Source organism: Manis javanica, chromosome 2 (genome assembly GCF_040802235.1).
Source record: "Manis javanica isolate MJ-LG chromosome 2, MJ_LKY, whole genome shotgun sequence".
In the NCBI taxonomy this organism is placed as follows: domain Eukaryota; kingdom Metazoa; phylum Chordata; class Mammalia; order Pholidota; family Manidae; genus Manis; species Manis javanica.
The window spans coordinates 61,631,607-61,641,546 of NC_133157.1; positions in this window are offsets into that span (position 1 = coordinate 61,631,607).

Here is a 9,940-nt window from a genome sequence, read left to right on the forward strand (position 1 = left end):
GCCTCAAATTTCTCTGTATTAATTTTGTATCCTGCAACTTTGCTGAATTCGGATATTAGTTCTAGTAGTTTTTGGAGTGGAGTCTTTAGGGTTTTTTATGTACAACATCATGTTGTCTGCAAATAGTGACAGTTTGACTTCTTCTTTACCAATCTGGATTCCTTGTATTTCTTTTTTCTAATTGCCATGACTAGAACCTCCAGTACTATGTTAAATAACAGTGGGGAGAGTGGGCATCCCTGTCTTGTTCCTGATCTCAGAGGAAAAGCTTTCAGCTTCTCGCTGTTCAGTATGATGTTGGCTGTGGGTTTATCATATATGGCCTTTATTATGTTGAGGTACTTGCCCTCTATACCCATTTTGTTGACGGTTTTAATCATGAATGGATGTTGAATTTTGTTGAATGCTTTTTCAGCATCTATGGAGATGATTATGTGATTTTTGTCCTTTTTATGTGGTGGATGATGTTTATGGATTTTTGAATGTTGTACCATTCTTGCATCCCTGGAATAAATCCCACTTGATCATGATGGATTATCTTTTTGATGTATTTTTGAATCTGTTTTGCTAAAATTTTGTTGAGTATTTTTGCATCTATGTTCATCAGGGATATTGGTCTGCAATTTTCTTTTTTTTTGGTAGCCTTTGCCTGGTTTTGGTATTAGAGTGATGCTGGCTTCATAGAATGAGTTTGGAGTACTCCCTCCTCTTCTATTTTTTGGAAATCTTTATGAAGAATGGGGATGATGTCTTCTGTATATGTCTGATAAAATTCAGCAGTGAATCCATCTGGACCAGGGGTTTTGTTCTTGGGTAGTTTTTTGATTACTGCTTCAATTTCTTTACTGGTAATTGGTCTGTTTAGATTTTCTGTTTCTTCCTTGGTCAGTCTTGGAAGGTTGTATTTTTCTAGGAAGTTGTCCATTTCTTCTAGGTTTTGCAGCTTGTTAGCATATAGATTTTCATAGTATTCCTTAATAATTTTTTGTATTTCTATGGGGTCTGTCATGATTTTTCCTTTCTCATTTCTGATTCTGTTGATATGTATAGATTCTCTTTTTCTCTTAATATGTCTGGCTAGGGGTTTATCTATTTTGTTTATTTTCTCAAAGAGCCAGCTCTTGGTTTCATTGATTTTTTCTATTATTTTATTCTCACTTTTATTTATTTCCTTTCTGATCTTTATTGTGTCCCTCCTTCTGCTGACTTTGGCCTTCATTTGTTCTTCCTTTTCCAGTTTCAATAATTGTGACTTTAAACTATTCATTTGGGAATGTTCTTCCTTCTTTAAATAGGCCTGGATTGCTATGTAGTTTCCTCTTAGAACTGCCTTCGCTACATCCCACAGAAGTTGGGGCTTTATTCTGTCAGTGTCATTTGCCTCCATATATTGCTCGATCTCTGTTTTAATTTGGTCATTGATCCATTGGTTATTTAGAAGCATGTTGTAAAGCCTCCATGTGTTTGTGAGCCTTTTTGTTTTCTTTGTACAATTAATTTCTAGTTTTATGCCTTAGTGGTCTGAGAAGTTGGTGTGTAGAATTTCAATCTTTTTGAATTTACTGAGGCTCTTTTTTTGGCCTAGTATGTGATCTATTCTGGAGAATGTTCCATGTGCACTTGAGAAGAATGTGTATCCTGCTGCTTTTTGGGTGTAGGGTTCTGTAGATGTCTGTTAAATCCATCTGTTCTAGTGTGTTGTTCACTGCCTCTGTGTCCTTACTAATTTTCTGTCTGGTGGATCTGTCTTTTGGAGTGAGTGGTATGTTAAAGTCTCCCATAATGAATGCATTGCATTCTATTTCCTCCTTTAATTCTGTTAGTATTTGTTTCACATATATTGGTGCCCCTGTATTGGGTGCATATATATTTATAATGGTTATATCCTCTTGTTGGTCTGAGCCCTTTATCATTATGTAATGACCTTCTTTATCTCTTGTTTGTTACTTTCTTTGTTTTGAAGTCTATTTTGTCTGATACCAGTACTGATACACCTCCTTTTTTCTCCCTATTATTTGCATGAAATATCTTTTTCCATCCACTGACTTTTAGTCTGTGTATGTCTTTGCATTTGAGGAGTCTCTTGTAAGCAGCATATCGATGGGTCTTGCTTTTATATCCATTCTGTCTCTGTGTGTCTTTTGATTGGTGCATTCAGTCCGTTTACATTTAGGGTGATTATTGAAAGATATGTACTTATTGCCATTGAAGGCTTTAGGTTCATAGTTACCAAACGTTCCAGCTTAGTTTCTTTACTATCTAACTGTCTGATTTAACTTGCTTATTAAGGTATTGTAAGCACTGTTTGATGATTCTTTCCCTCCCTTGTTATTTCTCCTCCTCCAATCTTTATATGTTAGGTATTTTATTCTGTGTTCTTTTGTGTTTCCTTTGACTACTTTTGTGAATAGTCAATTTTTTTTTTGCCTTTAGTTAGTATTTGGTTGGTCTGCTTTCTTTGCTGTGATTTTATTTTCTCTGGTGTCATCTATTTAGCCTTAGAAGTGCTTCCATCCAGTACAGTTCCTCTAAAATACCCTGTAGAGGTGGTTTGTGGGAGGCAAATTCTCTCAACTTTTGCTTGTCTGGGAATTGTTTAATCCCTCCTTCATATTTAAATGATAATCATCCTGGATATGGTATTCTTGGTTCAAGGCCCTTCTGTTTCATTGCATTAAATATATCATTCCATTCTCTTCTGGCCTGTAAGGTTTCTGTTGTGAAGTCTGATGATAGCCTGATGGGTTTTCCTTTGTAGGTGACCTTTTTTCTCTCTCTGGCTGCCTTTTATACTCTGTCCTTGTCCTTGATCTTTGCCATTTTAATTACTATGTGTCTGGGTGTTGTCCTCTTTGGGTCCCATCTGTTGGGATTTCTGTGTGCTTCCGTAGTCTAAGCAACTATTTCCTCCCCCAGTTTGGGGAAGGTCTCAGCAATTATTTCTTCAAAGACACTTTCTATCCTGTTTTTCTCTCTCTTCTTCTTCTGGCACCCCTATAATGCAGATATTGTTCCTTTTGGGTTGGTCACACAGTTCTCTTAATATTGTTTCATTCCTGGAGATCCTTCTATCTCTCTCTGCGTCAGCTTCTATGCATTCCTGTTCTCAGGTTTCTATTCCATCAATGGCCTCTTGCATCTTATACATTCTGCTTATAAATCCTTCCAGAGATTGTTTCACTTCTGTAATCTTTGCCTTTTCTGAGTTTGTTAAGGCACTCTTCCAAGTTTTCTTCTAGAAGTTTTGTTTTAACTTTTATGTTAGGTCTATGATTAATTTGAGTTCATTTTTGTGAGTGGTGAAAACAGAGACCAAGGTTTATCTTTTCCAAATGGCTAACCAGTAGTTCCAGCACATTTATCATAAAAACTATTTTTTCATCCTGTCATCTTAGCATGTCTTACAAAATGAATGACCATGTATGAGTGGGTTTATTTCTGAAACTCTCTCTTCCATCAATCTAATCATTTATCCTTATGCTAGTATTACACTATCATGATTACTATAGCCGTATATTGCCTCGTTCGTAAGCAGTGTAAGTTCTCCAACCTTTGTCTTTTTTTTCAAAATTTTTTTGGTTATTCTTGGTCCTTGATATTTCCATATGTATTTTAGAACCAGCACCTTAATTTTCACAAAATTCTGTTGAGATTATGATTGGGACTGCATTGAATCTACAGATCAAGGTGGGGAGAATTGGATTTTCTTATCTGTGAACATGATTTCATATGTCTTTCCATTTTCTGGTCTTAATTTCAGCCACATTTTATGGTTTTTAGTGTATAGTGCTTACAAAGACCTTGTTAAATAAGTCCCTGATTATTTCTTTTCATGCTATTTTAAGTGGTATTTTTAAATGTTATTTTCTAATTTTTGAAAGTATATAGAAATTGTAATTTTTTGTATTTAGGCCATGTATTCTGCAATATTGTAAACTCATTTATTTGCCTTTTTTTATGATTCCTTAGAATTTTCTACATAATCATGTCATCTATGGGTAGAGAGAGTTCTGTTTCTTCCTTTCCAATATACTCTTAATTTCTGTTTTTTGTTTGTTTGCCTCACTGATTTGCTACAACCTCCAGTGCAATGTTGACTATTGCCTGGACATCCTTTCCTTATTCCAATCCCAGGGGGAAAGAATTCAGTCTTTCACCATTAGTATGTTGTTACCTTGATTTTTGTAAAAATACTTTATCTGGTTGAGAAAGCTCCCTTCTATTCCCAGTTTGCTGAGAGTTTTTATCATGAGTACTGAATCTTGTTCAAAGTTTTTTCTGTATATATTGAGATGATTATATGAGTTTTCTCCTTTATTCTGTTAATATGGTGAATTTCATTGATGGATTTTTTTGAAGGTTAAACTAATTTCATATAGCTTTAAAATGATACATACATTTCCTTTTTCCTGGATCTATTTCCTAGTTAAGGGTTTTGTATCAATGTCTACAAGGGATATTGGTGTATAGTTTTTTCTTATGCCTTTTTCTGGTTCTGGTATTTTCTGGTAAAGATAGCTTCAAAACAGGAGTTGGTAAGTGTTGCTTCCTTTATTTTCATCAACAATCTGTGTAGGGTTACATTATCTCTTCCTTAACTGATAGACTTCATCAGTGAAGTTATTCAGCCTCAAATTTTTAAGTACAAATTTAATTTACAAATGTGCTTCTATTTAAATTTTTTTATATCTTCTTGAGTCTCATTTTCATCTTTCTTTTTTTCAAGAAATTAGTACACTGTGTCTAAGTTCTTAGTCATTTATTGGCATAAAGTTTTTCATAACATTTCCTTCATTATCCTTTAAATGTCTGTAGGATATAAATGATAGACCCTCTTTTATTACTGATTTTAGTAATATGTCCTTGTTTTTCCTTCTTGATAATCCTGAGGCTTATCAATTTTATTGATATTTTCAAAGTATCAGCTTTTGCCTTCACTGGTGTTCTCTAATGATTTTATTTTATGGAATTATGCTTCTAGCTTTATTACATGCTCTTCAGCTTTATTTCTTTTTTGTTCTCTAGTTTCTGAAGTTACTTAGACCTTCCTTTTTGATGGAAGTATCAAAAGATAAATTTCACTCTAATCACAGCTTTAACTGCTTATGCATTTTCATTTTCATTAATTACAGAATTTTTCTTTGACCGATGTGTTTGCTTTTAAGTTTTAAATTTCCTGTTTGATAGCAATTACCAGACATACTTATTTTTGGTATCAGTAATCTACAATTACATGAGGAACATTATGTTTACTAGACTCCCCCCATCACTAAGTTGCCCCAACAAACCCCAGTCACTTTTCATCAGTGTAGTAAGATGCTGTAGAGTCACTACTTGTCTTCTCTGTTGCACAGCCCTCCCTGTGCCTCCCCCCACAATTTACATGCTAATCATAATGCCCCCTTTTTTTCCCCCTCTTAGCCCACCCTTCCCACCCATCCTCCCCAGTCCCTTCCCCTTTGGTAACTGTTAGTCCATTCTTGGGTTCTGTGATTCTGCTATTTTGTTCCTTCAGTTATTTCTTTGTTCTTCTACTCCAAATATGAGTGAAATTATTTGGCACTTGTCTTTCTCCACCTGGCTTATTTCACTGAGCATAATACCCTATAGCTCAATCCATGTTGTTGCAAATGGTAGGATTTGTTTTCTTTTTTAAAAAAAATTTTATTTTGGTATCATTAATCTATAATTACATGAAGGACATTATGTTTACTAGGCTCCCACCTTCACCAAGTCCCCAGCACATCCCCGTTCAGTCACTGTCCATCAACATAGCAAGATGCTGTAAAATCACTACTTGTCTTCTCTGTTGCACAGCCCTCCCCATGCCCCCCACACTATACTTGTTAATCGTAATGCCCCCTTTCTTTATTTCCCACCCTTATCCCTCCCTTCTCACCCATCCTCCCCAGTACCTTTCCCTTTGGTAACTGTTAGTCCATTCTTGGGTTCTGTGCTTCTGCTGCTGTTTAGTTCCTTCAGTTTTCTTTTGTTCTTATACGCCACATATGAGTGAAATCATTTGGTACTTGTCTTTCTCCACCTGCCTTATTTCACTGAGCATAATACCCTCTAGCTCTATCCATGTTGTTGCGAATGGTAGGATCTGTTTCTTTCTTATGGCTGAGTAATATTCCATTGTGTATATGTACCACATCTTCTTTATCCATTCATCTACTGATGGACACTTAGGTTCCTTCCATTTCTTGGCTATTGTAAATAGTGCTGTGATAAACAAAGGGGTGCATGTCTTTTTCAAACTGGGCTGCTGCATTCTTAGGGTAAATTCCAAGAAGTGGAATTATTGGGTCAAATGGTATTTCTATTTTGAGCTTTTTGAGGAACCTCCATGCTGCTTTTCACAGTGGTTGCACTAGTTTACATTTCCACCAGCACTGTAGGAGGGTTCCCCTTTATCCACAACCTCACCAACATTTGTTGTTGTTTGTCTTTTGGATGGTGGTGATCCTTACTGGGGTGATGTGATATCTCATTGTGGTTTCAATTTGCATTTATCTGATGACTAGCGATGTGGAGCATCTTTTCATGTGTTTGTTGGCCATCTGAATTTCTTCTTTGGAGAACTGTTCAGCTCCTCTGCCCATTTTTTAATTGGATTATTTGCTTTTTGTTTGTTGAGGTGCATGAGCTCTTTATATATTTTGGATGTCAACCCTTTATTGGATCTGTCATTTATGAATATATTCTCCCATACTATAGGATGCCTTTTTGTTCCATTGATGGTGTCCTTTGCTGTTCAGAAGCTTTTCAGGTTGATATAGTCCCACTTGTTCATTTTTTCTTTTGTTTCCCTTGCCCGGGGAGATATGTTCATGAAGCAGTTGCTCATGTTTATGTCCAAGAGATTTTTGCCTATGTTTTTTTCTATGAGTTTTATGTTTTCATGACTTACATTCAGGTCTTTGATCCTTTTTGAATTTACTTTTGTGTATGGGGTTAGACAGTGATCCAGTTTCATTCTCTTACATGTAGCTGTCCAGTTTTGCAAACACCAGCTGTTGAAGAGGCTGTTATTTCCCCATTGTATGTCCATGGCTCCTTTATCATATATTAATTGACCATATATGTTTGGGTTAATGTCTGGATACTCTATTCTGTTCCACTGGTCTGTGGCTCTGTTCTTGGGCCAGTACCAAATTGTCTTGATTACTGTGGCTCTGTAGTAGACCTTGAAGTTGGGGAGTGAGATCCCCCCTGCTTTTTTCTTCCTTTTCGGGATTGCTTTGGCTATTTGTGGTCTTTTGTGGTTCCATATTAATCTTAGAACTATTTGTTCCAGTTCTTTGAAGAATGCTGTTGGTATTTTCATATGGATTGCATTGAATCTATAGATTGCATTAGGCAGGATGGCCATTTTGACAATATTAATTTTTCCTAGTCAAGAGCATTGGATACATTTCCATTTGTTAGTGTCCTCTTTAATTTCTCTTAAGAGTGTCTTGTAGTTTTTAGGGTATAGGTCTTTCACTTCCTTGGTTAGGTTTACTTGTAGGTATATTATTCTTTTAGATGCAATTGTGAATGGAATTGTTTTCCTGATTTCCATGCTAGTTCATCATTAGTGTATAGTAAGGCCACAGATTTCTGTGTATTAATTTTGTATCCTGAAACTTTGGTGAATTCAGGTATTTGCTCTAGTAGTTTTCGAGTGGAGTCTTTAGGGTTTTTTATGTACCATATCATGTTGTCTGCCAGTAGTGACTGTTTGACTTCTTCTTTACCAATCTGGATGCCTTGTATTTCTTTGTTTTGTTTGATTGCCATGGCTAGGACCTCCACTACTCTGTTGAATAACAGTTGGGAGAATGGGCATCCCTGTCTTGTTCTCAATCTTAGAGGAAAAGCTTTCAGCTTCTCACTGTTAAGTATGATGTTGGCTGTGGATTTGTCATATATGGCCTTTTTTATGTTGAGGTACTTGCCCTCAATACCCATTTTGTTGAGAGTTTTTATCATGAATGGATGTTGAATTTTGTCAAATGCTTTTGAAGCTTCTATGGAGATGATCATGTGGTTTTTGTCCTTCTTTTTTTTTATGTTGTGGATGATGTTAATGGATTTTCGAATGTTGTAACATCCTTGTATCCCTGGGATGAATCCCACTTGTTCATGGGGTATGATCCTTTTGATATATTTTTGAATCCGGTTTGCTAATATGTTGTTGAGTATTTTTGCATCTATGTTCAGCAGGTATATTGGTCTGTAATTTTCTTTTTTGTTGGGGTCTTTCCCTGGTTTTGGTATTAGTGTGATGCTGGCTTCATAGAATAAGTATGGAGTATTCCCTCCTCTTCTATTTTTTGGAAAATTTTAAGGAGAATAGGTATTATGTCTTCTCTATATGTTTGATAAAATTCTGTCATAAATCCATCTGGCCCGGGGGTTTTGCTCTTGGGTAGTTTTTTGATTACTGAATCAATTTCATTGCTGATAATTTGTCTGTTTAGATTTTCAGTTTCTTCCTTGGTCACCATTGGAACGTTGTATTTTTCTACAAAGTTGTCCATTTCTTCTAGGTTTTCCAGCTTGTTAGCATATGGATTCTCATAGTATTCTCTAATGATTTTTTTGTATTTCTGTGCAGTCCATCATTATTTTTCCTTTCTTGTTTCTGATTTTGTTGATGTGTGTAGATTCTCTTTTTCTCTTAATAAGTCTGGCTCAGGGCTTATCTATTTTGTTTATTTGCTCAAATAACCTGCTCTTGGTTTCATTGATTTTTTTTCTATTGTTTTATTCTTCTCAATTTCATTTATTTCTTCTCTGATCTTTATTATGTCCCTCCTTCTGCTGACTTTGGACTTCATTTGTTCTTCTTTTTTCCAATTTCAATAATTGTGAATTTAGACTTTTCATTTGGGAATGTTCTTCCTTCTTTAAATAGACCTGGATTGCTATATACTTCCCTCTTAGAACTGCCTTCACTGTGTCCCACAGAAGTCAGGGCTTTGTGCTGTTATTGTCATTTGTCTCCATATATTGCTTGATCGCTATTTTAATTTGGTCGTTGATCCATTGATTATTTAGAATGTTGTTAAGCCTCCATGTGTTTGTGAGCCATTTCACTTTCTTTGTACAATTTATTTCTAGTTTTATGCCTTTGTTGTCTACAAAGTTGGCTGGTAGAATTTCAGTCTTTTTGAATTTACTGAGGCTCTTTTTGTGGCTAGTATGTGATCTATTCTGGAAAATGTTCCATGTGCACTTGAGAAGAATGTGTATCCTCCTGTTTTTTTGCTGTAGAGATCTGTAGATGTCTATTAGGTCCATCTGTCACAGTGTGTTGTTCAGTGCCTCTGTGTCCTTACTTGTTTTCTGTCTGCTGGATCTGTCCTTTGAGTGAGTGGTGTGTTGAAGTCTCCTAAACTGGATGCATTGCATTCTATTTCCTCCTTTTATTCTGTTAGTATTTGTTTCACATATGTTGGTGCTCCTGTATTGGGTGCATATATATTTTAATGGTTATATCCTCTTGTAGGGCTGACCCCTTTATGATTATGTAATATCTTTCTTTGTCTCTTGTTACGTTCTTCGTTTTGAAGTCTATTTTTGTCTGATACTAGTACTGCAACACCTGCTTTTTTCTATTGTTTGCATGAAATATCTTTTTCCATCCACTGACTTTTAGTCCGTGTATGTCTTTGGGTTTGAGATGAGTCTCTTTTAAGCAGCATATAGATGGGTCTTGCTTTTTTATTCATTCTGTTACTCTGTGTCTTTTAATTGGTGCATTCAGTCCATTTACATTTAGGGTGATTATTGAAAGATATGTACTTATTGCCATTGGAGGCTTTAGATTCATGGTTACCAAAGATTAAAGGGTAGCTTCTTTACTATCTGTCTAACTTAAGTCAATTATTATGCTATTATAAACACAGTCTGATGATTCTTTATTTCTCTCCCTTCTTATTCTTCCTCC